The 25626-nt window shown below is 40.3% G+C and overlaps 1 long non-coding RNA gene across 2 annotated transcripts in view; it reads left to right on the forward strand.

The window, feature by feature from the left end:
* The first annotated feature begins 3801 nt into the window (after nucleotides 1-3801).
* Nucleotides 3802-25626, forward strand: part of LOC102475518 (uncharacterized) — a 47425-nt gene continuing 25600 nt past the window's right edge. Inside the window, exons 1-4 of one of the 2 annotated variants that reach the window (XR_335043.3) lie at nucleotides 3802-3914; nucleotides 10265-10327; nucleotides 11617-11728; nucleotides 12590-12726. This is a non-coding gene — a long non-coding RNA (uncharacterized LOC102475518). Of the gene's footprint in view, nucleotides 3915-8649; nucleotides 8688-10264; nucleotides 10328-11616; nucleotides 11729-12589; nucleotides 12727-25626 lie in introns of those variants that run through there. The other variant, XR_003549904.1, reaches the window with a different exon arrangement.

The raw sequence follows: 25626 nt of genomic DNA on the forward strand, positions 1-25626 counted from the left end.
GAGGAGAGAAATGAGTGGAGAAAGCACATTCCATTAATACTTCACGTATCCTGTCACAAGTTCTGTCTAAGTCATGAATCTGAACAGGTCACTCACCTACTTAAAGTCATTTGTAGCTTCCCACTGCCTTTAGGATAAAGTCTAACCTTTTAAACTAACAAGTTAAGATCTGTCCTCAGATTACCTCTCCCTCCTCTTTTCCACTCTTCTTTCAGTTCCATGAGTTCACCCTGCTCTTTTGCCTCTGAACTTTCTCAGATTACTAGAAGATTCTAAGTTAAAACCCTACATCTGGCTAGTTCCTGTGTATTCCTCTGATCTCAGGTTAAGTACCATGTCCCCAGGAAGTCGTCTTTGACCTCTTTCTCACCAGCTTTGATATGCCCCTGCTTTGCATACAGTCAACTGATTTTTGACAGAGGTACCAGTCAATCCAGTGGGAAAAGGAAAACCTCTTCAACAAATGGTACTGGAAAAACTGGATTTCCTGCTTTGCATTCCTATAAACTTCTCATGTTATAACACTTACCATGTGTTGATTTTTTTTAATTTGTTTGCTCTCCTACTACATTATAAATGCTATAAAAGCCAGACCATGTTTGTCTTGGTCAGTGTTCTTCCTCCAGCACCTACCATGTGCCTGATAATGATGTGTACTCAATAAATATTTTTTAATTAAAAATAAATTTTTTAAAAGAATTATTTTATTTAACTCTATTTATTTATTTATTTTTATTTATTTAAATTTGACCAGAGAGGGACAGAGCAAGAGGGAGGCAGAAGGAAAGTAAGAAAGCAAACCAACAGGTCCAGGACTCGAACCACAGTCGGCCATGTGGGAGTCTAGCACCCTTCACCACACCACCTGCCATTCCCAAAAATAAATTAATAAATAAAGATGAAATTGAATGTGCAAGTTAGATATTAGTTGGTTTTATGAATTTTTTACCTGACAGCAGGACTCAGTACATTATTGTGTTTCCCCAACCATAAATCAGTTCCTGGAACCAGTAGCTGGCATGGTGGTTAAGACGCTAGATTTCCACATGGTCAACTGTGGTTTGAGTCCTGGATCCAATGGCTTAAAAATCACAACAAGCAAATAAATAAATATATAAATAAATGCTAAAAGGGAGGAGGAGAGTAAATCAGTTCCACCAAACAGAGCAATGTGGATTTGACTGAAGATTTTATTTTTATTTTGTATGTGTGTATGTATATATAATACACATACATATATACACATATATGTGTGTGTGTGTGTGTGTATATGTATATATATATATATATATATACATATTTAAGGTTTTTGCCATAGGGTGTGTGTGTTTGCTGGAGAAAGACAGAGAAAGACCGTAAGAAGTAAAGTCAGAAATTACCTAACCCTCCGGTGGGATGGCCATGTTGCAGTCCCTTGTCCTCCACTCTCCTCCTGGGATTTTGAGCACACAGGCACACGCACCCAGCATGATCTTCAAGCTGCCAGGTCTGGGATTTGAATCACTTTCAGCTATGTTGAAGTCCAACACCTTAACCACTATGCCATCTGTTGACTCCTAAAGATTTTTTTGTCATAGGGCACGTGCACTTGCCAGAGAGAGAGAGAGGGAATGTAAGTCACTCCCCAACAGGCTATGGCATTGTTACAGTCCCTTCTCCATTCTCCTTTCAGGATTTTTGGCATGCACATACATGCACCCAGCATGATTTTTTTCTTTTCAAGAAAGATTTTTGCTATAGGGTGCGTGCGCTAACCAGAGAGATGAAAAGTAAGACCACCCCACCCCACCCCAGGGAGGATGGCCACACTGAACTACACTGAAATCTCTTTTCCTCCATTCTCCTCTCAGGATTTTGGGCATGCAAACACACGCACCCAGTGTGAGTTTTAAGCCGCTGGGCCTGGGACTTGAACCACGGTCAACTATGTGGGAGTCCAGCAATGTAACCATTATGCCATCTGTACCTGGCATGATTTACAAGCCACTGAGTCTGGGACTCAAACCATGGCCATGTGAGAATCCAGCATCTTAACCACCATACTACCTGCTGGCCTCTTGACTAAAGACTTTTATGAAAAGAAAGAGAAGGTTTAAATAGCAAGCATTTCTGTTCTCTCTGTGTCCTTCATTGGCTTCCAGGTGTTGGGTCTTCCTCTATTTTGACTCTCCCTCCTGTTCCCCCACCTTCGACTCAACCTCCTCTGCTTCCCTTCCCTAGTATCAGTCTGAGAGGATTATGGAGGACGAATTGTAAGGAGATGGATGAGGCTAGTATCTGGACATACTAGTTAGGAGACAAGTGAATGAGGCCAGGTGGAAATGATAAAGGCCTGAATGAAGAAAATGACAAAGATGAAGAGATGGATTTAGGAAATGTTTGAGAGGGTTGTAATTACTGATTAGATTAAGCTAGTAGGAAAAGGAAGTGGATTAAAGGACAGTCCCAAATTTTGGCAAATGTAAAAAGACGAAGAAAGAAAGGGAGGAGGAGAAAGAAGGAGGGGAGGAACAAGGGAAGAAAGAGGATAACTTTCTATATTGCCTATGATTGATCTGGCTTCAGGAGTTGGGTGGTAATATACATATCCAGGGAGGGAAGGAGGACGGAAGGGATAGGATTGGAAAATGATGACTGAGAGGATAGAGTTGAAAAGTGCCATAGGATTAGAATTAATACCAAGAGAAGTGGGAGACAAGATTAAGCAAGGAAGAACAAGTATAAGAATTATCACCTCCTAAAAGTCTAACTAAGGTTGTAGACCAAAGCTTGTGTGGGTTCTAGGGCATTAGTGCATATAACTGTGTGAGGTTCTTTAATTACTTGGGTTGTCCATGGTAACTGCTGAGAAAGTGCATGGTGGACTGATCCAAGTTGCAGGACTTGCTGAGATGATGGGGCACAAAGACCAAGAGGTGAAGGGCTTGACAATGCTGTGGGGAAAATGTTCAAAGTGAGAAACAATGGCATCTAGGTTTAGTTGGGAGAGAAGTGAGCCAGGATGGTGCTGACAGATAGGGCAGAGGTATGGAGTAAAAGAGGGGTCAAGAGATGGAATGTTTGATGTAGTAAAGAGTAAGTAAGAAAACTAGCATAATAATAAAAAGCATAACAAGCAGAACAGAACAGAGGCCATACATGATGCAATGTTTACAGGGAATACAAGTCCACAAGATTCACAATCCAAGAAGACCAATCCTGGAGAGAGGGTTTCCTCCATCCTCTCAAATGAAATGGAACAAGAGGAAATGTTACCTTTACATAACCTCAGTAGAGAAGAAGCAGGAAGAGGAGGCTCGAGGAGATTGTCATATGTAGAGATGGGTTAGGACTTTGGGGAAATAAGAAAGAATTAGAAAAGAGGTGGTGGGGAACGTGATAGGAAGGCAATTTTGAAAAAAAAAAAAAGAGAGAGAGAGAGAGAGAGAATTGGCCCAGGGAAGGCCAGTCAGTGGATACTGGTTTAGATCAGGTTTGTGAGCAGAAACAGAAAGTACAAGATGAACTTCATTCAGGGATGGAGATGAGGAAGACAGGAACAAAAGGCCTAGGGAATGGCAGCACCCATGGGGATTATTGCTGAAATCGTCAGTCTGGGTAACAGGCGGAGAAGAGGGCAAGCAAAGGCAGCCTGGGCCTTAGCACTGTGAGAACAGTGGAGGGCGAGGAAGACAAACAGAAAGTTCAGTGGCCCTGATAAATTTTCTCCATGATGTGAAAAGGTGAATGCCCCTTTAAATCATTAACTAAACTGGCACTCAAATCTGGGCAGACTCTCCTAGGTTGGGCTGTTGTGCTTTGCCAAGAAGCTGATAAGCTGCTGTGAACCCTCCAGGGCGAGTAAGGTATGATCCATCTTCCCTGTCTGGACAAGCTTGATCTGGCCTCCCTCCTCCTGCTTTAGCAGGCCTGAGGTATGTGCCAGGATTCTGTGTCTTGTACTAATTATCACATTCCAGAATGTGGGGCTCCCACTGGTATTGCCTCTAGGCTTTTAGAGGGCCTTGCTATGTCTCTGTCTGGTTGTTTCCCTCACCACAGGATGAGGAAACTGTGGGTCCAAGGGAATGTGCCCACTCAGAACCCATATTGCTTCCTCCTAGACCGGTTCTAGATACCTTTGACCACCTCAGAATTCCTTGCTTGAAAACCCAAGCCCTCCTCCAGAGCCTACCTCTGCTTCCCTAAATCCACTCTCCTGAGTGCAGACCATGCCACTCAGTGCAGTCAGCCTGAGGGTAGCCAAGGGGAGCCTGTTTGCAGAGGTGTGCACAGAGCCTGGATATGTGGCAGGGGTGTTCACAAGCACTTCTGTGAGGCCCTTCTCTATCAGAGTCCGGAAAAGGAAGCTGGGGGAAGGGCAGTCTTCAGGTTGAAGTCTAGCTCTCCCCATGCCTTCATGTCTTAGTGCAGAACTCCCAAGTGGTCCAAGAATTGCACATTCAAACTTGGTCTTCAGGAAAATAGAGTTATCAAAGTAGAAAAATCTGAGAACCAGCAGTTAGCGTAATGGCTATGTCGCTGGACTCCCACATAGTCGACCGCGGTCCACGTTCCGGCCTGGCGGCTTAAAACTCGTGCCAGGTGCATGTGCATGCGTGCCCTAGATCCCGAGAGGAGAATGGAGGAGAAGGGATTGTGGTGTGACCATCCCCCCTGGGGGGCGATTTCTTGCTTTCTGTCTCTCTGTCTCTGTCTGTCTGGTGAGTGCACATGCCCTATAGCGAAAACCTCTCCAAAAAAAAAAAAATGTAACTTATTTAATAGTCTGGTTTAATAACGGTGTACACATGGACCTTCATTTGTATTCTTTTTTAAAATTTAATTCCATTTGTTATTATTATTACTATTATTTTATTTGACCAGAGAGAGACAGAGAAAGGAAAGGAAAGTGAGAAAGCAAGCCACCAGTCCAGGACTTGAACTGGGTCGGCCATGTGGGTGGGAATCTAGCTCCTTTAACCACTACACCACCTGCCAGCCCCCATTTGTACTCTTATCCTTGTTCAAATAATAATTTTGTCCCACAAAATGGAAAGAGGAGGCCTGGCTCCTGGAATGTATTAACTACGAGGACTCAAACCACAGTTGACCATGTGGAAATTCAGCATCTTAACCACCATGCCAACTCCTGGTCCCAGGAATTGATTTACTTTTGAGGAAGCACAATAAAGTACTGAGTCTTGCCATCAGGTAAAAAAAACACATGAAACCAGTTAATATCTGGCTTGCAAATTCCACTTCATTTTTATTTATTAATTTATTTTTTAGTTAAAAAATATTTATTGAGTACACATCAGGTATCAGGCACATGGTAAGTGCTGGAGGAAGAACACAGCACAAAAACACAGTCTGACCTTTATATTGTGAAAGTAACCCTTCAAAATTATTAGTCTTTTATTTGATATTATAACTAGGCCCAAATTATATTTCAAGATGGTAAAGATCAAAATTTATTTTAAAATCCTGTTTGGATTTTTAAAAGGTTTTGGTAATGGGACCAGCAGTTAGTGTAATGGCTATGTCACTGAACTCCCATGTAGTTGACCATGGTTCCAGTCCCGGACCCAGTGGTTTAAACTTACGCCAGGTGCATGTGCGTGCGTGCCCAAGATCCTGAGAGGAGAATGGAGGAGAAGGAATTGCGGTGTGGCCATCCCCGTTGGAGGGTGATTTCTTGCTTTCTGTTTCTTTCTGGTGAGCACACATGCCCTATAGCAAAAAAAAAAAAAAAAAAAAAAACCTCTCAAAAACAAAAACAAAAAAACAGGGTTCTGGTAGTCTAAACCCTTTTCTCAGCTTTTGATATCATTTGATGTACCATAGATGTTTGTTTTTTGTTGTTTGTTTTGTTTTATTAATGTTCAAATTCAAGTTGAATTTTCTTTTATTATTTTTTAGGTTTTTGCTATAGGGCATTTGCACTCATCATAGAGAGACAGAAAGAGGGAAAGTGAGAAATCACCCCCACAGGAGGTGGGGGGCAGTGGCCATGCCACTATCCTTTCTCTTCTATTCTCTCTCAGGATTTTGGTCATGCACACACACACATACACATGCACCTGGCATGATTTTCAAGCTGCCAGTCCAGGACTCAAATCGTGGTCAATTATGGGGGAATTCAGTGCCTTAACTACTATGCTACCTGCTGGCCCCAAGCTGAATTTTCTCAAAGAATCTATGAATGTGTTTATCCTACTGTGGTATTTAAAATATGTAGCCTGGCCTTGAACAGAAGCCTCATCAACTAGATAAGCATCAGGCCATATCTTCAGTTCATCCCTTTTGATCTTGAGGATTATTTGTCACACTTTTTCATAAATCCCAGATGCTTACTAATACATTCAGTCTATCCAGCGTTAGGTTTGAGACCTGTCATGTAAATCCATGTACTGTATCTTTGTTTTTTAATTTATTATGTCTTGATTAAAGGAGTAGAATCAGATGAAGCTGAAAATGTTTAGTCATTAAGCTACAGTGAAGAGAGGGGAGATATCCACTGGATCTCCTAATATGACGCACAGTCCTTATTCTATTTGCACCTTGACAAACCATCTACTAGAAGTTCATAGAAATACATATTATGAAAAAGCTGTGCATGGATTTAAGATTGTTTTCACACCAAAATAAATGTATACTTTAATTCTACTTTTTGCCTTAATGTTTTCAAGTCTGCTTGTATACCTGAATCTCAAATGGGAAACAACCTCTTAAGAGAATTGATGCTATATTTCCAGTAGCTGTTTATAATCTGTCAACAAAAGTCAAAGCTTTATTTGTTTGATAACAAACCGAAAACTGAAAGGCTCAATTTCTAAAAAGTCAAAAAAGAGCATTTCTCGAGGCTTACGAAGACCCAAGTTGTTGACTCAGTTATGTTTAGGTTGTTGGTTGAGTGACACAAGGAAAGTCATCTTGGTTTTTGGTTCCCAAGCTTCTACTGTTGTACGATAGAATGGCAGGGGGAGATGAGGAGGGAAGAAAGAATTCATTTACCTGAGGTTACTGTTTTCCAAGTTTACCCATTTATTTTTTTATTTTTATTTTTAAAATTTTACATAGGGTGCACGTGCATACTGGACAGAGACAGGAACAAAGAGAGGGAAAGTGATAAAGTGTTCCTGGGGTGGGGGTGGGGAGAGGTGGAGGATGGCCATGCCACAATTGCATGTCCTCCATTCTCCTCTTAGCTTTGGGACACACATGCACATAAGCCCAGAATGTTTCTAAAGTCACTGGGTCTGGGACTTGAACTATGTTGTTGGCCATGTGGGATCCCACTTCCCCAACTACTATGTCACTAGCTGACTCACAACCCTTTTCTTTTGCAGCATTAGCAAGACTAATGTTCCAAGGGATCCTCTTTGGGAAATGTTAGAATACATCAGTGACTCTCAACAGGCATCGAGGGGGAGGGTTCATTTGGCACATTTGTTTTTTTTGTTTGATTATGACAGAAAGTATATGTGCATGCAAGAAAGAGAGAAAGAATGAGAGAGCATACCCTCCACATGGTCTCCACAATGCAACCCTCCCCACCACAGCACTCCAGCTCATCAGGATCCAAACCATGGTTACCTTATGGCTTCCCGCACTACAGGGAACTAGCACCATTGCTGCACCACAGTGGCTGGCCCCAGAGCACATTTGGCAATGTCTGGAGACATTTTTGGTTGTCACAACTGGGGAGGCCAGAGATGCTACTAAGCATCCTACTATGCATCAGACTACCTTCCACAACAAACAATTATTTGAAGTGTCGATGATACCAAAGGATCAAGGTACTCTGGACTAGATTAAACTATTTCTATTTTTTTTTTAATTGTCAGAGGATGCATGTGCTTACCAGAGACAGAAAGAGTACCTCATAATGGGGTATGTCTATACCACAAGCCCCTTTCCTTCCTTTCTCCGTCCTGTCAGGGGTCTGGACACACACATGCATGTACATGCGCCAACCATGTTTTTCAAACCTCCAGGGCCAGGCTTCAAACCCTGATCAGCTACATGAGATCTGGCTCCCTATGTGCTAGGGAGCCAGCCTAATTAAGCTATTTCTAAATCCATTTTTTTAATGATTTAATTTTAGTAATTATTATTATTATTTTAATTTGCTATTGGACACATATGCTCACCAGAGACAGACAGAGAGAGAGACAAAGAGAAAGTGAAAAAGAAAGCCACCAGGTCCAGTACTTGTACTGTAATTGACTATGTGGGAGTCCAGCACCTCAACCACCATGCCACCTAGTATCTCCCTCTAAATCCTTTTAAGACTAAAATTTTAGTGAAGTATTTCTTTTTTTTTAAACACCATAATTTTATTTATATTTTTACTCAATGTCAGCTGTTGTTCTGAGTGAATTTCTGGGACAGTTTTTTATCCATGCATTAGTTCCATGTTTCAGCTGCTTTGATCCTGTGGCAGGCACCATCAGATCATTGTGTGCTTCTATGACTGGTTTGGCAATGAAAAAATAAAGCGTAGAGAATCATGTGCTGGATCTGAAATGCTTCTACCTGGATATGATGAATATCTCTTCTGCTTTTTCTTTTTTCTTTTCTTTTCAACCATGAACAAGAGAGAGGAGGAGAGAAAAAGAGAGAAAGAGAGAGAGAGAGAGAGCATCCCTAACAGAGTCTTCATGCTATTTTCAAGCCCTTCTTCAGGCAGCCCCAGATCATGGGTACGTGTGTGTCTAGCATAATCAGAGAGGTCTCCGGACTTGTACCAGGAACCTTCCCATGTGGAATTGCTTCACAGAGTATTATGTTTTACTATTGTGCCGCTGTTTGGCACCCTGCTCTTTTTTTTTTTTTTTTTCTTGGTAAGTATTTCTGCTGAGATGTAATTCTGTAGAGTTAACCCATTAAAAGTATAAATTTTAGTGGTTTTTAGTACATTCACAGATACGTGCAATCATCACTGTGGAGTATATTTTAGAACGTTTTCATTACTCCTAAAGAAATCCTTCATCTGTTATCAGCCACTCTCAATTTTCCCCCAAAAAAAACCCACCCCAGTCCTAGGCAACCAACTAATCTATTCTTATCTCTATAGATTTGCCAAGTTTCTTTATTGCATATAAATGGAATCATACAGTATGTGGTCCTTTATAGCTGGATTTTTTCACTTAGCATGTTTTCAAGGTTCATCCATGTTGTAGCACATATCAATATTTCCTTTTTTTGTTGAATAATTTTCCACTGTATGAATATAACACATTTTATTTATTCATTCAGCAATTGGTGAACATTTGGATTATTTCTATACACTGGATATTCTGAATATTATTGCAATGAACACTTTGTGTGAGCATGTTTTCCTTTCTCTTGCATCATACACCTAAGAGAAGAATTGCTAGACCATAATGGTAACTTTATGTGTAGCCTTTTGAGAAACTGCCAGATAATTGTTTTCTGAAATGACCATGCCATTGTATTTTCCCATGAAGTTTCTAATATCTCCAACCCTCACCAACACATGTTATTATCTGGTTTGTTTGTTTGTTATTCTAGCCATCCTAGTACATATGAAATGGAATCTCATTGTGGTTTTGATTGCATTTTCTTGATTGGTGATAATATTAAGCATATTTTCATTTGCTTATCAGCCATTTGATATCTTCTTTGTATGGGATGTCTATTCAGATCCTTTGCCCATTTTTAAAGCATTCCCCAGTGAAGATAGCCATGCCATAATCCCTTCTCCTCTATTCTTCTCTTGATATTTTGGGCACGCATGCACACATGCCCAGGGTGTTTTTCAATCCATCAGGTTGGAACTTGAATCTGACAGTCGGTAATCTAGGATCCAAATCACCACTACACAGCTAGCCCCCCCTAATTTGCACTTTAGTGCTGATTTTTCCCCATTTTTTTTTTCAGAAAAGTAGCATTAACTTTTTACAAAATCATGGAGATTGATCATGTCTCTAGTGTTTGGGTCCAGAATGCATTTCTTGGCTGAAGAATCTCCTTTCCTTACTTCTACATCTGAAAATAAATAAATAAATAAATAAATAAATAAATAAATAAATAAATCATGGGCCTCTAATCTCACAAATGAGGCACAAGGTTTGTTTTCTCCAGTAAGATAAAGGCTTAGCATGAGAGCATGTTTTGGGTTGAAATAGTTCTTATAAAACCAGTTGATTTCAGCTCTAAGCTTATTTTACTGTTCACTGTATTTTGTTCCCATTTATACTGATGAATAACAGACTTAATTATGTTCTGTCATTTATGTCATTAATATTTCCTTTAGGTTTGAGTGCTGTGAAGTTCTCCTTTAAACTTGTATGGGGATTGGACTTGGCAGTGATTTAAGGTAATTAATTCATATGCCAGTTGTTAGCAAGGTTAGTAATTAAAGTCTACTTTAGAGTAAGTTATTAACTCCCCAATAAAAAAAAGCACTTTATCACTTATCAGTTTTAGCTATTTATTCTACTTGACAGATGAGAAGGAAAGTTATTGACTGTACATAATAACCTCTGTACTTTCACCACCGAACATCAGGGTCAAATGGAAGTCTAGGTTGTTCAAGGTCATAATTTAAATAAAGAATAAACCAGTTCAGGTTGCTGGTGGTGGGGAGAGGCGTTTTTGAATCTTGCTATCTTTGCAATACTGTCTTCTTAAATTTTGTAAAATATGTTTTGCTCTTTTCAAAATTCTGAAACTTCTAAACTATAAAGCTTTACTTTTTAAATAATTACATTATTTACTTATTCATTTATTTGATGAGAGAAAAAGAGAAAGATGGAGAGAGGAGAGAGAGAAGAGAGAGGGAACATGAGAAAGCAAGCTGTCAAGTCCAGGACTTGAATTGTGGTCAGCCATGTGGGAGTCCAGCGCCCTTAACCACCACGCCACTTGCTGGCCCCCTAAACTACAAAGCTTTAATCAAGGATTTCAGATTGAAATCTGAGACATCAAATTGCTTTGCTGTATATGTTTTTATAATACCTTTTTAAACTGAACTTAGATGTTCTCCTGTGAACAAGCTAGAGGGAAAAAAATTCAAGTTCACTGTAATGCTTAGAACATAACAAATACAGACTTTTTATTTGCAAACCTCTACTACTCACAAGTTTCTATCTCATGATAGCAAATTTCATTTTATACTGCCTTGTTCTTAGCCTAAGATCTGGTTACATTTATACTCTATAACGGGCCCTTTCCTTCCTCCAGTTAGCTTGTGATGAACTACTTCCAAGGCCACTCCATGTTCATCTGGCTAATAAGGCTAGGGTGATGTTTCTCAGGCCTATCTTATCATCAGAATTTATCAGAATTATCTGAGGTGGTTTTAATTTGTTTGTTTAATTTTTCAGAGGGCGTGTATGCTCATCACACAGAGACAGAGAGAGGGAGGGAGAAATCACCCCCCAGTGAAGCATGGTCACACTACAGTCTCTTCTCCATTTCTCCATCCCGTTGGGACTTTGGGGCACACATGCATGCTCACCTGACATGTTATTTCAATCTACTGGGGCTAGGATTTGAACAACACAGTCAACCATTTGGAATTTGGTTCCCTTAACCACCAGTCCATGGGGCCAGCCTAACCTGGAGTAGTTTATAAAGAACTTTTTCCTAACCTACTAAATCTAGATCTCTGTGGTGGAGCCAGTGAATCCATATGTTTACAACTTTTCCAAGGTGATTTTGATGTCTAGCCCTGGTTGGAACATGGTCCAGAACACCTAGATTCTAGGATTTTCAGGTATGTGGAAATCTCACAGTTTGGCCTCTGAGAAACTACCTTCTATTGATAATTGCCAAAAGATTCCTTTTTCCCCCCTTTTTTGCTGTAAGATGTGTGTGCTCACAGGAGACACAGAGAGAGGGAATGGCCATGCCACAATCACTTCATTCTCCTCTTGGGATTTTGAGCACACACATACACTTGGTGTGGTTTCCAAACTGCCAGGTCCAGGATTCAAACTACCCAGTTGGCTATACGGGATCTCCCTTAATCTCCATGCCATCTGTTGGCCCCATTTACCAAAGATTCTAGAAAGACCAGAGGTGCCTATTTGCAAGCTTCCCTTAAAACTATTTGCTACATGGCAATGAGGCCTAGGGTTCTTCTCTGCCATTCTCACTCCCTTGGCCTGTTCTTGTGACTTACATATCTGCCTCTTCCAGCTGCCCAGCAGTGGTGCTAGTGAAAATAAAATAGACTTTAGTCCTGATAGACTTGACATGTACGCTTAGCTCAGTCTTCTCTTTGGGTACCATTTACCTCATCTCTGAAATGGAGAGAATATTGTCCTCTTCAGGATGTTATGAAGACTTGAAAAATATATAGCACCTAGAACACAGTACACTCTGCTTTAGGCATGATTATTTGTTCCTTGTTTGATTTTATTTGTCCACCTCTCTGAACATGTTGGGTTAATAAGGTTCATTTATCAGTTTCCCCTGATTGTATCCCCCTAGACTGCTCTGGGCAGTGTTTCTCAAAGGACACAGACTACCTGCATCTGAATAGGAAGGAGAGAAAACAGAAGCCTGCTCTGATGCACTCTAATTTTCTGCATTTTTAAACTTCTTTTTTTCTTTGGTTATTTTTTTCTTCCAGGAATAAGAGAGAGAGAGACGGCACCTCAACAAGAACTTGAGTTCACCTCCTGCTTCAGCCAGCCTCATATGACAGGCACACACTTGCCTGGCATGTGTTCAGGAAGATCTTCAGCTGTAAACCCGGAACTTTCCCAGGTCAGCTTGCAGAGTGTTCTGTTACCGCTGCCCCACTGCCTGGTCCTCTGTACTTTAAAACTTTTTATTGCAACATAACATACAAAAAAGGGAGGGCCAGGTGGTGGCATGGTGGTTGGGGGTAGCTGAATCCCACTTGGCTAACTGTGGTTCAAGTTCCAGACCTGGTGGCTTGGGAAACACACTGGGCATGTGTGCATGCATGTGTGCCCAAAATCTCAAGAGGAGAATGGAGAAGGGATTGTGGCTATCCACCTTAGGGGGCGCTTTCTTACTTTCTCTGTCTCTCTCTTTCTCTTTCTCTCTCCAGCAAGCACATGCACCTAATTTTTTTAAAGGAGCTATTTTATTTAACTTTATTTAGTTATTTATCTATTGATTTGTGTGTTTTTAATTTGACCAGAGAAGGACAGAGCGAGAGTGAGAGCAAGAGTGAGAGAGAGAGAGAGAGAGAGAGAGAGAGAGAGAGAAGAGAGAGAGAGGTAAAAGTGAGAAAGCAAGCTGCCAGGTCCAGGACTCAAACTGCAGTCAGCTATATGGGAGTTCAGCATCCCCAACCAACATGCCACCTGCTGGCTCCCCTTGTAGCAATTTTTTTTAAAGTATATTTATTATATATGAACAGCTTAGTGAATTTTTCTAAACTGAATACATTCGTTTAACCAGATCAAGAAACAGCATTAGCAGCATCTTAGAAACCTCTTCTGCAGGCAAACTTTAAGAACCACCACTCTAGGGACCAGCAGGCAACATGGTGGTTAAGGTGCTAAACCCCCATATGGCTGACAGATGATTGGGTCCCAGAACTGGCAGCTTGAAAATCATGCTGGGGGCCAGCAGGTGGTGTGGTGGGTAAAGGTGCTGGATTCCTATATGGCCAACGGCAGTTTGAGTCCTAGCTTGCTTCTCCCTTTCCCTTTCTCTCTGGTCAAATTTTTAAAAAATAATAATAATAACAAATGGAATTAAATAAATAAATAATTTGGGGGGCTGACAGGTGGTGTGATGGCTAAGGGCGATGGACTCCCACATGGCCAACTGAGATTCGAGTCCCAGACCTGATGGCTTGCTTTCTCACTTTTCTCCCTCTTTCTCTTTCTCTCACTCTGTACCTCTCTGGTCAAATTAAAATAAATAAATAAAGTTAAATAAAATGATTGTTATAATATGAAAAAAGAAAATCATGCTGGGCACATGTGGGTATGTGTCCAAAGTCCTAGGAGAAGGGATCAAAATCACCCCTTGGAGGTGATGTCTCACTTTCTCACGGTCACTTTCTGGTGAGCACATGCGCCTTATGGCAATAACTTAAAAAAAAAAAAAGGAAAGAAAGAAAAAAAAAAAAAAAGAACTACCACCACGATAGTAAGAGCTCAGCTATGACAGTCTCCTTCACTGTGGTTCAGTCCTACCCTCTTCAGCCTGATCCTCATGCGGTGTGAGCCCTCAGTCTGAGAGGCTGGCCCTTTGGCCTCACATGCACCCTTAATAGTGGTGTGACTTCATTTGTGAAAAGGGTCAGGAAGGGTGTTTCCATCATTTATATTCCTAGCATACACCCTAAACTGCTTAAAGCAAATGAATTCAGGTCCTAGCCAAAAAGGAGTGGAGATCAGTCATTGCCTGAAAGCATCGGCTTATTACAACACTCCAGCATTTTCTCACGGAAGGGTGAATGAGGTGGATTCTGGCATAATTACCTTTGTGTAATTGAAAACTAAATCACTGATGACTGCGTAGTTTAAATCGCCGTTTAAATACTTTCAATTTTATTGCACTTATTTTTGCTGGACATGCTACTACCAAATAGGCTATTAATTTTTCTAGTGGATTAAAATCTGAATGAGTATGGTTAAAAACTAGCACAGCTCAAATAGATGACCTTTTTCCCAGAGATCATTATAGAGAGTTTTTCTTCTTCTTTATCCAACTATTCAAATACTCTATTAGACCAGGACCTGCAATAACACTGGCCTTGCCCAAAAGAGATCAAGTTTTCTATGTAATGTAATTAGGCAAGACTTTAAATAGTAAGACAAGTACCTGTGATATTTTTGCTTTTAGCTCCTCAAATTTAATATGACACAAATCAGGGTTAGGGGTGTGGGAGTCTTATTAAAATGCAGATTCTAATTTAATGGGTCCTGGAGTCTGAGATCGTGCATTTCTAACAAGTTCCCTGATGGTGCTGATGCTGCTGGTCTGAATACCACACCTGAGTAGGAAGAATATTCAGACTGTAAAAGTATTCCAGCATTCCTATGGCACAAACTTTAAAATGAAAAATAAAATAAAACAACAACAACAAAAAACAATTCCAGCACTTACTGGAAACAAGAGCTTTGTTTTGTAGTACACAGCGACTATTTCTACAGCCAATTCTAATTGTACAAGTCCATGATTCAGTAATTCCCCCTTTGCATAGTGACTAAATTTTGTTAAGCTTCTAATTCTCATTCATAAAATGTTATATTAGATATGGTTCTGTATTGGAGGGCCAGGTAAAAATGCTTACTTATAGCTAACAATTTTTATTTTTTAATCTTCTACAAGTGAATCCATGGGAAGTCTTGGGCAATAATAACATGATACTGGGCTTGGACCATAAGCTAAACTTGAGTCAGCAATGCAGGGCTTTGGTTAGATAAGCAAGTGTAAACTTGGAAGAATAACCAAAAGAAAGGGACAGCTAATCCTACGAGAATAGGCAGTCCTTCCATGAATACTTTTTTTCAAAGATCCGCAACTGGGAAGAGCTGCAGAGCATATAAAGAAAAGTTAAAAGCATTGGTAATATTTAGCTTGTGAAGAGGGGACAAAGGATGCCTTAAGAATAATTTTTGAATGACAGCAGAAACCAGTTATATCCTCTGAAATCAGTGACTTTATCAGAATAGGTTTAGGTTAGCTCCAGCGCAGAACTTTTTCATGATAATGATGATCCTGAGTGGTGGTAGGACTGCCAATAGTTTCCTTTTCCAGAGATTCTCAAAATCAACCGCCGCCCCGCTACATTGCCCATCAGTTATGATATTAGACGATGTATCAGTTGGGATCTAGTGTAGATAACACTGTGCAACTATGCATATTGAATTATATGCCTACAAAACCATTAGAGGAGCTGTAAGAACAAAAGTTAAGGGCTGCCTTTATGCTTCCAGACCAGACCAATAGCTACAGCCTCTTTGTCAAGAAGCAATAGAAACCACTGGCCAGCATCACAGCCACTTCTCACTAATGGAGCTGATGAAAATACAGAGGCACAGAAGTCTGACCATTAAAAATCACATTTAGTGTGGCATGTACATTAACAACTAACAGTGAAAATTAACAGGCAGGTAAAATAGACTCTATCTTCCATTTGCCTTTCCAAACACACAACATTACATCTGAATGGGAAAATGGATTACATACAGTCCTATTAGCAAGACAGCCTAAAAATTACGTTCAAAGTTTTTTGTAAACTACAGGTCAACTTTTTATTGAAATATACATACATAAAAAACACACAAACCATAACCTTGGAGCTTGATGAACTTTCATAAACTAAACACACCCACATATAGCCAGCACGCAGATTGTGAGAAAGAAATTACTAGCATACCAGAAGCCCCCTCTAGGCACAATTATCCCTCAGATTGATTAAGTCTTGGCTTCTAACACCATATATCACTTTGCATGTCTGTAAACCTTAGAAAAAAAATGGAATGATACAGTATGCATTTTGAGACTGCCTTTTCTTATTTTCTATTTTACTTGTGAGATTCATCCCTGTTGTGTACAGTAAGAGTACCATCATTTTCATTGTGGTATAGTGTTTTGTTGTTTGAATATAACACAATTTATATATACTACTGTAGATAGACATTTGGACTGTTTCCAGTTTGAGGGTTTGTTTTTTTTTATAAATAGTGTTGCTATGAACACTGGTAAACATGTATGGAGAACAGCAGATGGCATAATGGTTACATCGCTGGACTCCCATGTAGTCGACCATGGTTCAAGTTCCGGACCTGGTGGCTTAAAACTCACGCCAGGAGCATGTGTGCATGTGCCCAAAATCCTGAGAGGAGAATGGAGAAGGGATTGAGGCTTGGCCATCCCCCCTCGAAGGTGATTTCTCCCTTTCTGTCTCTCTATCTCTCTGGCAAGAGCACATACCCTATAGCAAAGTTATCTCTAAAAAAAAAGTAAGCATTTTAGTCGGCTATATAAGAGTGACATTTCTGTGATGTATAGTTTCTACTTGAATAGAAAAGTAGATTTACTAGTAGTAGATCTTCTATATCCTCACCCATACTTGGTATTTTCTTTCTAAATTTTTTAGAGATTTTTTGCTACAGAGCCTGTGCACTCACCAGAGAGACAGAGAAAGACAGAGAGAATGAAAGGAAGAAGTCACTCACTGGGGTGACCATGCTGCAGTCCCTTTTCCTCCATTCTCCTCTCAGGATTTTGGACATGTATGCACACATACCCAGTATGAGTTTCAAGCAACTGGGTCTGGGACTCGAACCATGGTCAGCCACATGGGATTACAAAACCTTAACCACTGCACCACCTGCAGGCCCCTCTGTCTTTTGGATTTTTAGCTGTTCCTTTGAAGGGCTAAGGTAATGTATCAAAATCATATGTGGGGCCAGCCCCATGACCAGGTAGTTAATGAAGCCAGATCCCACATGGCTGACCACGCAGATTGAATCCCATTCCCAGTGACTGGAAAAATATACCAGATGTGGTTTGTGTGTGCCCAAAGTCCCAACAAGATTAAAAAAATAAAGGAGAAGGGATTGCAGTATGAGCATGCCCTGTGGGTGTGCTTTCTCCTCTCCCTTTCTGTCTTTCTGTCTCTTGCTGGTTGAGTGCATGTGCCCTTTGGCAAATTCTTTAAAAAAATAAAGAAATAGCATTATGTTTTAGTTTTCATTTTCCTGGTGTCTAATAAGTTATGCCTGTTACATATGTTTATTGGCCATGTGGATATCCTCTTCCATAAAATAGCCTGTTCAAGCCTTTCATAATGTTCTATTAACTTAACTGACCTTTTCTTTGTTCCTTGTAGTTCTTTATTCTGGATATGACTCTTTTGTTGGGTATATGTGTTGAAAATATCTTTTGCCACTTTATAGCTTGTGTTTTTATCCTTTTAATTGGATCTTTTTGGGGTCCAGCAAGTGGTGTGATGGTTAAGGCTCTGGACTCCCACATGGATGACCATAGTTCAAGTCCCAGACTTAGTGGCCTGAAACTCATACCAGGTGCACGTGCATGTGTGTCCAAAATCCCAGGAAGAGAATGGAGGAGAAGGGATTGCAGCATGACTATTCCCCATCCGGGGGGCGGGTGTGTGTGTGTGTGTGTGTGTGTGTGTGATTTCTCACTTGCAAGTGCACCCTATGACAAAAACCTTTTAAAAAGTGTCTTTTTAAAATAAAATCGTAACTAGCCAATCTTTATTCATTTATTTTTTAAATCTGTAATTATTTATTTTTGCTGTAAGGTGAGTGCACTAGCCAGAGAGGTAGAGGGAGAAAGTGAGAAAGCACTACCTCTCAGCAAGGATAGCCATACCACAGTCCCATCCCCTCCATTCCCCTCTCAGGATTTGGGGCATTGTATGCACATGTGTCCAACATGTCTCTCAAGTTGCTGGGTCCAGGACTAGAACTGTGCAATCAGCCATGTGGGATCCAAGCACCTTCATCACTCCACCTGCTAGCCCCCTAATAATGTCTCGATGAAAATATTTATAATTTGTTTAAAGAATTATTTTGTTTAACATTATTATTTTATTTATTTAAATTTGACCAGAAAGGGACAGAGAGAAAGAGAAAGTGAGAAAGCAAGCTGCCAGGTCCAAGACTTGAACCGCGGTCAGTCCAGCACGCTTAACCACCCGCCACCTGCTGGCCCCACTTTTCATAATTTTCATGTATTTAAGTTTATAAGATATTCTCCTTTATGGTTAATTTATTTTGTGTGTGCCCAGTTTAAGAAATTTTTGTCAACTCCAAGGTCAAATGAATATTTTTCTGTGATGTCATGTGAAATGCATATTGTTTTACTGTTCACATTAAATTTACAACTCATCTGGGATTGATTTTTATGTATGGTAAAAAGTAGGAGATATAGTTTTATTTTGTTTGTTTGATTTGCCAGAGGGCACAAGCATTCACAAGAGAGACAGAGACCGGTAGAAGGTGAGACAAGGAAAGGGGAAAAGTATCCCCAGTGTGTGTGTCCATGACAATGTGTTGAATATTCTACATGCCCTGGTGTGGTTTGTGAAAGCCTTCCAGTATTCAAAGAAAAAGAGAACAGATTGGATATGGAATCTACACAGTGTTGAAAAATCCACGTTAATATTACTGTCAAAATAGCTGTCTATCCCAAGTTCCCCTTTCTTTGTCTCACCTTCTACCTTTGGTGGTACTTTCTCACTTTCTCTCTCTCTCCCTGGTCAAACTGAATAATAATAAATAAATAAAATTAAATGACTAACTCGGGACCAGCAGTTGGTTTAATGGCTATGTTGCTGGATTCCCATGTAGTCAACTGCAGTTCAAGTCCTGGACCCAGTGGCTTAAATTCACACCAGGTGCGTGTGCTTGAGTGCCCAAGATCCCTAGAGAAGAATGGAGAGAAGGGATTGCGGCATGGCCATCCCCCCTTGGGGGTGATTTCTCATGTTCTGTCTTTCTGTCTCTCTCTGTCTTTCTGGTGAGCGCACGCGCCCTATAGCAAAAACCTCTCCAAAATAAATAAATAAATAAATAACTCTTTTAAAAAAAGATCTCTCTGTCTAAGGTGAGATAAATCCAGTCTGGAAGTAAGGATAACCTAGAACAGATGCCCCTTTTAATTACATTCCAATGGAAACTTTAGGCTAGATTCCATCTCTTAAAGGGAAAAAAGTCAGGAATATATATGGACTCACTAAGGGTGGAGACAGAAAGCTGATACTGACTCATTCCAGTTTTTGGAAGGAGGAGGATTAAGCTTCCACCCCCACAAGTCTGATGCTGGGAACTCCCACTTCGGAAAATGAGACAGATCTTGACATGAATGGAGTTTGAAATAGTGTCCCACCCTAGAAAAGAAGCTAAATTCATTATTAACTTCTAGACTGCACAGTTAAAATGTAAGAATAGCAAATGCCCAATACTCTAAAGACTTAAAGATGCTCATATCATTTGGTGTCAGTTTCACTTTTCTAGCTCTGTCCTGAGGAAATAATAAAGCATATATGTAAAGAGCGAACTCCTAGACAGACCATCCAAGCTGTGTTCATCACACAGAAACAGTAAAGGCAACCTAAGTGCCCAACAGTAAGAGTTCAACTAAATAAAAACACCCATATACTATATACTATTTATATTTATTTATTTGTTTGTTGTTGTTTTTAAAAATATTTATTTTATTTTATTCATTATTTTTATTTTTTAATTTGATCAGAGAGCAAGAAAAAGAATGTGAGAAAACAAGTCACCAGGTCTAGGACTTGAACTGTGGTAGGCCATGTGAGAATCCAGCACTTTAACCACCATGCCACCTGCTGGCCCCCCTTTTTTGTTTCGTTTTTTTAAAATATTTATTTATTTAATTTTATTCATTATTTTTAAAATATATTTAAAATAATACTACAGATAAATATTGTTCATGTGATAAGATGTCTAAGTTTTTTGGTTTTTTTTTTTTTTTTAAATTTTTGCTATAGGGCACATGCGCTCGCCAGAAAGACAAAGAGAGACAGAAAGCGAAAAATCACCCCCAGGGGGGATGGCCATGCTGCAGTCCCATTTCCTCCATTCTCCTCTCAGGATCTTGGGCACGCACGCACATGCACCCAGCATGAGTTTAAGCCACCAGGTCCAGGACTTGAACTGCAGTCAACTACATGGGAGTCCAGTGACATAGCCATTATGCCAACTGCTGTTCCCAAGATGTCTAAGATTTATTAAGGACAAACACAAGTGATCAACCAATATGTACTTAATGATTTCATTTTGGCAAAATAAATAACATGTGAATGTGTGTGTAGTTTTAAAAGCTCTTAAAGAGAAAAGGGGGGGAATGAGAGGAAAGGAGGGAACAAGAGAGAACATTTTAAATGTGTGATGATTTCTTTAATTGACTTTCCTTTCAATTAACGTGAAACCCCAAGTAAATCTGAAAGAGATTATATGAATTTGATCCATTTCTAGTCCTATGTGCTTTTCTTTTTTTTTTTTTTTAGAGGTTTTTGCTATAGAGCACACATGCTTGCCAGAAAGACAGAGACAGAGAGACAGAAAGCAAGAAATCAACCCCCGAGCGTGGATGACAACCCCACAATCCCTTCTCCATTCTCCTCTTGGGATCTTGGGCTCGCACGCACACGCACCCGGTCTGAGTTCAAGCCACAGGGTCCGGGACTCAAACCATAATCGACTACATGGGAGTCCAGCAACAGCCATTATGCCAACTGCTGGTCCCCATGCTTTTCATATTTTGAATATCTGATCATGCTGAGTGTGATCCTAGTATTAATAGATCCTTTTTTTTATGTACTTACGTATTTAATGCCAGAGGATGTACGCCCCCTCCCTTCCAACAGAGCCTGGTCTCACTGTACTTTTGTTTTCTCCATTTCTCCATCCTTTCAGGATTATGGGCACAGGCACACAAATGCTTGGGGTATTGCACTGGGGCTGGGATTTGCATGGCAGTAAAGGCCATGTGGGATCAGGGTCCCCATGTACAGTGCTTAACCACTGCTGATGGGCCAGCCCTAGATCCTTTTATTTTTTTATGTTTGTCTACCTTTAAAGAATATAGCTCATAAATATAATTGCTTTATTAGTTGCTCAAGTGACAAAATAACATTCTATTCCAATACTGCACAGTAAAAGATATTTTCAGGAGTAACTCTCAGGGCCAGCAGGTGATGTGGTGATTAAGGCAGCTGGACTCCCACATGGCTGACTGTAGTTCGAGTCCCAGACCTGGTGGCTCACTTTCTCACTTTCCTTCTCTCTCTGGTCAACTTCAAAAATAAATAAATTAATTAAATAATGACAATTAATAAAAATAAAATAATTCTTAAAGAAAAAGAGTAATTCTCATTCTGCTCTTAATTTACAAGGTAATTTCCAAGAAGATGGAAAGCTAATGCAGAAATTAGTAATCGAGGGACCAACAGTTAGTGTAATGACTATGTCGCTGGACTCCCACGTAGTTGACCGCGGTTCGAGTCCTGGACCCGGTGGCTTAAACTCACGCTGGGCACATGTGTGTGCGTGCCCAAGATCCTGAGAGGAGAATGGAGGAGAAGGGACTGCGGCGTGGCCATCTCCCCTGGGGGGTGATTTCTCGTTTTCTGTCTCTCTCTGTCTGGCAAGTGCACACGCCCTATAGCAATAAAACCTCTCCAAAAAAGAGAAAAAAAAAGAAATTAGTAATCAGTGGATGATAAATAAGGATTTTTTAATTCTCTCTGTGTGTCTTTAATTGTATTTTCTATTTAGATAATGAAGAAGTGTTCCTTTTGTAATAAGATAGGCATGTATTTAAAAAATAAATATAAAATAGTAGCCTTAGCTCTCATTCCACCTTCACCTAATGATACTTTCTCTTTTTCAAGGCTACAACATTTCATAACTCAACTCTATTCTCATAGCAATCTTATTTTCTTCTATTGCCCCAAGTGGAGCACTTTTTAGTGATAAAACACCATTGTATCACAATTCTGCACCTATTATCCACTCATATACAAAACTCACCCAATCCCAATCTGTCAGATATTATTTATAATTAGCCCCACAATTGTTTTTTTTCTTTGTGTAAAGTGCTTTATGATATTTTAAGAAATCAAATTTATCAATATTTTTTTCAGAGTCTGAAATATACTTAGAAAATGCCATTAGTAGCAGGAAAGGAATGTTAAATGGGTTGCTACTTTATTATATGAAAATTAAAGGAGTTATCCAAGAAATTTGAGATAATGTAGAAGAACTCACATATCAATGAGTAATCTGTACTTCTGCCTGCAAAATTGAGCAATTGGGGTTGGGCTGTCCCCAAACAGCTTTGAAATCCTGAAAGGACAATCAAGCATATTTTTTCAGAGGTCTATAGGATAACCAAATCCTTTGGATCCTTTTGAAGTTGGGGGAAAGATTCAACTGAGGGTTTCCCATTTTTTAAGAGTACCTAGCCCTGTGGAAATCTGTTCAACCTGCTAGCCTGACCAGGTTGCAGGGTTAATGGTCCTGATCAATAGAAAGTGATACCCCAAAACTGTATGTTCTCTATGGAAGAGAGATGCTTGGATAGACACTTAATCACTAGTTAGGGATTCAATTTTAATACCTTATTATGTGATGCATAATTTCTTTAATCCCATGGATTCATTTATAGATTCAAAAGGGATATAATACTGTTTATTTGGCAAATTACTTAAGAGGCTTCCTATGGGCATACAATGCCAAGGTCCTAAGTTACAAGAACAAGCTTTAAAATGTTGAATAAGAGAAAATGGATTAAGCACATCTGTATCTATACTATAGTTGTTGGGCCTTTGGAAAGTGGCAATCTCTAATGAGCCCAGTGGGAAGCCTGAAATATCTATGAGTTCTCCTTTTGCATTTTGCAACTTGTTTACTTGTTGGATTAATACCTTGGCAACAAGAATAGCGTTTGTCTTGCATGGAATCCATCTCTAAGAAAACACACACCTGGAACCTGTCAACAACAATAAGCTGCCAAGTTAGAGTGAGCCCATTCAGAGAGTTGGCATGGATCAACCTTAATCCTTTCTCAGGGCACTGAAGCACAGGACGCAGGAGAGTACTTGTCAGGGGTTCTCAGGTGGGTCCTATCCTACCTGGCTACCCACAGAAGAGCAGAGCCTACTCCTCTTTCATCTGATGTTAGAACTGCTTAGGGTGCTTTATGGCAAGCTCTGTGGAACCAAATTCAGGAGATTTCAAACAGTGCAAGTCCAAATATAAGTTCTCCAAATCCTTGAGACAGAAGTCTGTCTCCTGAGAGCCACTGAGATGCCTAACAACACCTTACTTGGGCTGTTGTTCATCACTGGAAGGTTGCAGACTTGATGCTTAAGTCACTGCAGCTGACTCTTTGACACTCCACTCACACTCCCAAACTCAACAAAGCTTTTCTAGGATATTCTGTTCATCACACCATTTGACCCCAAAACTGTTAGGTGTGCTAAAATTGTCCTTTGTTAAGATGAATTGCCCTGTGTTCAGCAGCTGCAGTGTCATTCTCACCACTGCGCCCATGCTCAGTCCCCACCAAGCCTGCTGGTTTGGGCCTATCCTAAATCATGACAGACTCACCCACTCCACTATATGGCATTGTTCTTCTCCTTGGATCACTGCTCCTTCACAGAAAGCCAAAGTGTAAACCCTGCTAGTCAATAGCACTCTTTCTGGCCTTTACTCACCTATGATAAACCTTTGACATGTCCCTTGGAGTCTACAATGTTTGCTAATAAAAGAGACAGTAAAGGCACATTTTCTGCTCCTCCTACTTTTAATTTCTCTTTCTTTCCCTGCTTCTGAGATGAGGACAGAATAGGGAGGTACCAAAGTGGTCTGAAGAGGATGATCTAGATGGATTATGGAGCATGGCCTCAGTGGGGAGAACTGGAACCCTAACCTACAAGTCAGTCCAACCATGATACCCAATAGCCAGTTTTAAACTTTAAGCATCTAAAGTAAGGACAGTTATGAAAATACATTTCCTTTTTTTGTGAAAGTGAGAGAAAACTGAGTAATGGATAGGAATTTTTTAATTTAATTAAATTTATTTATTTATTTATTGCTAGAGTGTGTGCATTCACCAGACAGAGAAAGGGAGAGAAGAAAGCACATCCCATGGGGCATGGTCATGCTGTAATTCCTTCTCCAGCTCCTTCTTTTCAGGATTTTGGGCATGTATGCACACAGGCCTGGCCTGTCTCTCAAGCCTCAGCCCAAAAGCATTTATTCAAAATAAATAAATCATGTTAACAATCATGTAGTGACTCTTTCAAGGAAACAGTCACGACCTTGAGTGAGTGGAAAAGTCAGTAGTCTCCCTCTTCCTGCCTCTTTCTCCCAGGCCCCATCCCTAGATCCCAGCACTCACTGCCTTCTGTCATATTCACATCTCCCTTTCCTCACCGAGATTTTCTCACCCTTCTGTCATATTCACTCCCCTTTCCTCACTCAGATTTCCCCACATCCTGCCAGCACCAGTGGAAGCCTTTCAGCTAGCTGTTGGTCTCATTATCAGATTAAGGAAATTCACGAAAAGGCACAAATGATGATTAATTCTTCTGGAATATGTTTACATTTTAAAAGACAATCAAAGGAATTTTAAGTTGATGGAATACTCTGAAGAGAGAAGGGGAAGCTGCTTTTTTATGTAGTTTAGGTGCCGGGGTCCGGCCTCGACAGCGGAGGGTGGCTCGTACACAGGAAGGCGACACGGGTGATCAGAAACAAAAAATTAGACTGGGACCTCATTGCTCCTTAGCATGTTCTCAGCCGGCCACAGCCAGAGCCAGCTCCAGGCTGCTGCGCCGTGGCTATTAAAACATGCGTATTTATTGAGGGAGGTTTAGGAAGTAAGGAGGGTGAAGGGTAGTAAAAAATTTACTCTGAGGAACAGGGTATACAAAGCATGGAAGCAATAATTATGAAACATGTTGTTTGTCTTGTCAGATCAGGTAAAATCAATCACAGTTCTCAGGATGAAGAAGTCCATTTGTCTGTTGTATCTTCTTCTTAGATCTTGAATACTGGGAAGGGTCTTTTGAAGAGGGGGCTTGCAGGATGTTTGATATCTTCAGTCCTGGGCCAGGGCGATAACATTGCTGGTTGCAAAGACCTAGATAGAAATCTTGTCTTG

This window comes from Tupaia chinensis, unplaced genomic scaffold, assembly GCF_000334495.1.
Source record: "Tupaia chinensis unplaced genomic scaffold, TupChi_1.0 Scaffold000322_1, whole genome shotgun sequence".
Classification (NCBI taxonomy): domain Eukaryota; kingdom Metazoa; phylum Chordata; class Mammalia; order Scandentia; family Tupaiidae; genus Tupaia; species Tupaia belangeri.